Here is a 6,000-nt window from a genome sequence, read left to right as displayed (position 1 = left end):
AATGCTTGAAAGGTGGTCATATGATATTAAAAGGATGCAGCTGGATACAACCAGGAACACAATCTCCAAATGCTGTTCCAGAGCAGAACACTCTCCCTCAGAAGGATCTAGGCACAATTTCTGTACAGATGTGACATCTAGGATCATCTTTCGGGAGGGTAAGTTGAGCAGCAGCAACGGCTCTTGCCCCAAATCTGCCATGCTTTAAATGGAGAACTCCAGACTATTATTTTCCCCACTTTAGGAATGATGATAGAATATATTTCTTGGTTTGTTTGTATAATTTGTATACAGAAGTTAAGGTTTTGGAATAAAAGGATCAACGAGGGCCCGCTCTGCGGTTCCCTTTCTTCAAGTTTCCAAAGGGAGACAAGCTTTCCTTTTTTCGCCTAAATTTCAGATAATATCAGTGAGCCGTGGACCTAGCTTGTGTCACATGCTTTGAGTACACTGATCCACAGTGCCGGAATCAAGTCACTCCACACCCTAAGAAGTGGCTCTAACCCAGGATGACACAATCTGTATTTGTCAAATTGCCAATTTAACAAAGAAAGAAATGGTTTAAAGGCCCTTTGTTACATAAGAATGTTTTATTCAGAAGGAGAGGAAAAGTTGGACCGATACAAAAGGCAATTCTTTCCATTTTCCACTTTATCCCACAACCAAATCAATTCTTTACTTTTGTGTTGGTAGGGCCTCCTCCGACTTGGTGCGGTGGGACGTCTCCTGAGCTTCCTTCCATTCAGCTGCTGGAGTCACAGACCAGTTCCACACACCTCCCCACAGCAGCTGGAGACAGTGAGAGAGTGGGGGGAGCCTGACAATGGGTGGAGATTATTTTTAAATGTGGTTTGTCCCTGTTTTGTTCAAGAACATGGGATTTTTTTTATGTGTAGATCAACAAGAGAGCCACTTCTGACCACAAGAGAATTGAAGCTAGGAGGGAAGACTTTCGTCCCTGGCCTCCGATTTTAGAGCCTGGAGCAGAATACATTGCTTAATGGCTGAGGTAAATGTTCTTGACCTTTGTATTCAGGCTGATGACTAGAACACATTAGAAAAACAAAATAAACCTTATGACTTGGACCAAGCTTGTTTTTAACATTCTTTTCTGTCTTACTAATAACTAGGACCTAGCCCCGTACTGAAACACCATGTAACAGAAACTGAAGAACTCTCTCTGTAACTTAACTAATACTCTTTGAATGAGACCTGACTATTTCACTATGCTGATTGAATTTGACAATCAAGTGCTTTTACCTCTTCAGCTTTGAATAAAATATTTTTAGATCTAAATTTTTTTGACTTATAATGCGAGTAGTAAGTAAAAATGCTCCCATCAAGCAAAACTGTATTTTCCTACCATAATCATGAATAAACTGAAGGATTTTTCTAGGCTAGGGTTTTAAAGAAGCATCAACAAACCAGAAAAAGGGTACTTGAGTGTAGGTTTTTAATATTAAATGAGACTTGAAGTAATTTATATTACAATTTTAATATTTGAGTAGGTAAAAAATTTTCATAAAAATCATCTTTCTAGGGGTGCCTGAGTGGCTCAGTTGGTTAGCCATCTGCCTTCAACTCAGGTCATGATCCCAGATTCCTGGGATCAAGTCCCACATCCACCTCCCTGCCCAGCGGGGAGTCTGCTTCTCCCTCTCCCTCTGCCCTTCCCCCTGCTCGTGCGCACTCTCTCTCTCTCACCCTCTTTCTAATAAATAAATAAAATCTTTAAAAAAAAAAAAATCATCTTTCTAGTGTGAGCTTTAGAGAAGCACACATTTTGCAGCGAATACCTATTATTCGGTTGGCCTGGTATTCCTTTCTCCCTTGTCCTGGTAATGCCCCTATCTTCTTAGGAGACTTCCTCACCTAAAGGAAGCTGCCCATTAATGATGCCCAGCCCTCTACCTCATAGGCCAAACCAGTTCTACTGTTCAGGGTTTGAACATTCATGTGACCCAAAATATCAGCCGCTTCTGAGAGTTTTCTACAAGAACTCTCTGGAAGCTGGAGGCTGTTACACCCAGTGCCACCTGGGGCTCTTCTCCACGTGGTCGAAAACAGACTGGTTTGCTGCTGGACAGATGGAAGGCAAGTCACAGAGAAACAGGTTTCACAGAAGGGGCTGAGAAAGATACTGACTTTGCTTGGCTCTCTGCTCTGGTCTCTAAGGTCCCCATGTTGCCAGGTGAACTGGGGAGACCCCCCGGGTTCTGAGGCCTCAACCCAGCCCACCCCAAAGATATCATGGAAGGTTCTTGGTCTTGTCATGAGAAAGAATTCAAGGACAGACACATAATACAGCAGACGAGTGACACAAATGGGAAAGTTTATTAAAGCAAAAGTACACTTTGGAGATGTGAGAGCCCACAAGCTCTAGAGAGAGAGAAAGAGAGAGAGAGCTGCACACCTTGGGGGTTGGGATTCTATATTTTACTGAAGGTTGTTAATTAGCAGGTAGAATATTCATTACTTGGGGCTGGGATTTCTTGGAAGCAAGGGTTCTGTACTTTTTCTTCTTTATTTGGGCAGGGGTTTCCTGTCATGGTACCCACCATCTTGGGCCTGTCTGGTTTGATCTGGCTTCTTGTAAAGTGCTGCCAGGACAGGCCTCTGACCTTCCTGATAGCTGGCCATTGTTTCCTCATTGCTGGCCTCCATGAATCCTGTTAGAACCTAACTAACTGCCTACTCGAACTCCCAGCAATGCAATTCTTCCTTTAGTGTGCTTGAGCTACCTCACTCTTACTCCAGAAAATCCACAGTACTGTTCCAGAAAATCCATCACCCCTTCATCCCAGTCCAGTTGAAATTGGCTTTGGTACTTGCAACCAAAGAGTTCTGACTCAGGAACACATATTTGAGAATATAATATAGTGACACTTAATGGTACTTATTGGAAGAAAATTTATTGGAGAGAACTACAAAAATTGGCATAATTGGTTTACTGTATTTTATTATGTAATGTATTATATGTTGCCAGACACATTTAAAACAATTTACTTAAGCAATTTGCTTTTAACTTGGCCTCCTTTGCTAATCTCTATTACAAAGCTTGTTAATTAAGAGTGATAATAAATTGCTGAAATTAGAACCTTTCCTTAGTCTGAAATTTTATTTCATTTTTTATTATTTCTAATAGTTTTCAAGCACTACTGATGTTTAAGAGATAAACTTGTGTTATGCCTAAATTATACACCACATGTACTTACACACAGACAGATGATCCTGCAAATATTCAAATGCTTTCAGCTTATATTAACTACTCTAGGTCAGGAGGCCTAAATTCTAGTCTTTGATGTTTTGTTAACTAACTGTAGAGTCAGGTATGTTGCTTAACTTCTCTGGGCCACAGGAAAATGAAGATGTTGGAATAGATGGGGGTCTCTTCCAGCTTTAAAACTTAATGACTCGACGACTAGAAAAATAAGTCAGTTTTGTTAGGAAAGGCTTTTGCTGATTTTACAAAAAATCAAATGCTACGTTTTACTCTTTCTTTTGGCCTGTTTACCAAAAACATTTTGTGAAAATGTGCCTGGGGGAAATGAAACCTATGTGACACAAGTGAATCCAAACTATGTTGGCCTTGGAAAAAGTTTTGTTGTATAAAGGACCCCAAATACATTGGCCTAGATGATGAACTAACAGGTGCTCAAGACCAACAACAACAACAACAAACCTTAAAAATGTTATTTATATAACTTCAGGGCCATGAAAGTATATTAAAAACAAAACCAAAACAGGTCTTTTTAACTTCCTTAGTGAAAGAGAGAAAATTTGAGCTTTGAATTACAATGTCAAACGTTAAAAACTGGTAAACTGAGTCCTCAAACTATTTTTTAAATAAAATTATTAAATATTTTTCTTAAAAATTCTGTAATGTATTACATGTACATTCCTAGAACAAATATTATACACCTTTAGATTTTAAAATATAACATTTTGGCAATTTTTCAAATGTTGATATTGAAATGTTAAAGAAATACCCCCAAATTTCCATTTTTGTTCTGCCCCTAAAGGTGGGAGTTGCAGCATGGAGAAGAGTAACTCAGAGCTACGGTTTCAGCACCACCATGTCTTAGCTTTGTGACTGCGGCATGTTAGGCAATTTTGCATTGCAAGATACGGACTCAAACATGTGCCCTCAGGGAATAGGGTTGGGATTTGGTTCTTGTTCCTTTGGTAAAGAATACGTATGCAAATTAGAAAAACTGAAATCTCAGCTGTGGATATCAGGCTTCCCAGGAATAACAGAAAAGTTGAACAACCAAGTGTCCTAGGAGAAGAGGGATGCACCCTGGGTTGGGCTTTCTGGAACATAGAATCTGAAGGGTTTTCAGAACCCAAGGCATCAGTTGGTGGATCTTTTCTTTAGAGCAGGGGTTCCCATCCTACTGAACATCCCAATCACCCGGGGAGTGTTTTAAAAAACTGAGGGTTGCTGGAGGAGAGGTGGGTAGGGGGAAGGGATAATTGAGTGATGGGCATTAAGGAGGGCACTTGATGTAAGGAGCACTGGGTGTTATATGCAGCTGATGAATCACTAAATTCTACCTCTGAAACTAATGAAAAAAATTATAGATTTTGTGAAAACTAAACAAATCCAAAACCAAAAACCTAAAACAAAATAAAACAATATCAAAAAACCCCAAAACAAAACAAAAATATATAGATTGTGGGGGGTGCCTGGCTGTCTCAGTCCATAGAGCATGTGATTCTTGATCCTGGGGTATGAATTTGAGCCCCACATGTGGTGTAGAGTTTACTTAAAAATATAGATAGAAAGATAGATGATAGATGGATAGATAGATAGATAGATAGATAGATAGATAGATAGATGATAGATAGATGATAGATAGACGATAGGTAGATAGATAGTGAGACCCCATCAGCAAAGGCTTTGGTCTAGTCCATATGCGGCAGTGCCCTGATCACTTTGTTGTTAAAAATCTTCCACATGAATTTTGAATGCCCTGCTCTCTGCATTGCCTGATTTTGCTATTGTTTCATTGTCTGCTTCGTGATCAGCCCACTACCGGTTGGTTCCCTAGCTTCAACTATGTGTGTCTTCTTTATCACAGGGTCAGTGCTTCATCTCCTTCAAGTCTTAGCTCAAATACTACCTTCCCAGTGAAGCCTTTTCTAGTCCTATGATTAAAAACTGTACCATACCCCTTACACTTTCTAGTCCCCTTTCCTGCCTAATTTTTATCCAACGCTTACCCCTTTCTAATATACTCTTTGATTTACCTACTTATTGTGTTTATTGCCTGTCCCATCCACCAGAATGCAAGATCGAAGGGGCAGAATTTTTGTGTCATTTGTCCATACTGTATCCCTGGCACCTGAACCAGAGATGCTTAATAAGTATTTGTTGACTACATGAGTTGAATGTGTAATGAATAGATGTTTTCTGTTTAGTCATTGGCTGACATTATTCTCTCAGAGCCCTACTCACCCATGGGCACCCTGTGTGTCTCCTTTTGGATTCAGCTGGCCTGATTGGACCAGCTTTTTGGGATTGAGTGCTTTTTCCTCACCCCTCCAGGTCATTTTTGAATGGGTGCTACCTGGCTGTTCATATGTCAGGGGTAATCAGCAGTGATTCAGGGATTACACAGTGCAATAGTACTGCCTGGGGCCTCCCCTTCAGCATGGGCTGTGGGTGGGACAGTTTCTCCAAGAAGCCAATTTTGGTGCAGAGTGACTGTTCAGCAAATTCCCTAAGCCTACTGAGCTTCAGTAAAATGGTGCCTTGGTCTGCCTTACCTCAGTGAATTCTTCAGAAGTTCCAGTGAATAATGTGTGGGAAACACATGCACATAAAAGGTGTTTTCAACATTCATTTATTATAAAAAATAAAACAAGATGAGTATGAAAAGTTATTTAATTTTAGATAACATTTAAATGTGGCTTTTAATAAAAAGCCTGAGGGAAATTATAGGGGAGAAATTAGGAATTTAGGAATTTGTTGCTTAAAGTGCCTTTGGGATTCTT

The 6,000-nt window shown here is 40.0% G+C and overlaps 1 protein-coding gene across 1 annotated transcript in view; it reads left to right on the top strand.

Annotated features, from left to right (window-relative positions):
• The first annotated feature begins 990 nt into the window (after positions 1-990).
• The window catches only part of SESTD1 (SEC14 and spectrin domain containing 1), a 155,929-nt gene continuing 150,919 nt past the window's right edge, over positions 991-6,000 (top strand). The window contains exon 1 of the mRNA XM_078071047.1: positions 991-1,009. The gene's annotated coding sequence lies outside the window, so the exon portion shown is untranslated. The remainder of the gene's footprint in view (positions 1,010-6,000) is intronic.

Source organism: Halichoerus grypus, chromosome 4 (assembly GCF_964656455.1).
Source record: "Halichoerus grypus chromosome 4, mHalGry1.hap1.1, whole genome shotgun sequence".
NCBI classification, from domain to species: domain Eukaryota; kingdom Metazoa; phylum Chordata; class Mammalia; order Carnivora; family Phocidae; genus Halichoerus; species Halichoerus grypus.
This window is presented reverse-complemented; position numbering and strand designations above follow the sequence as displayed.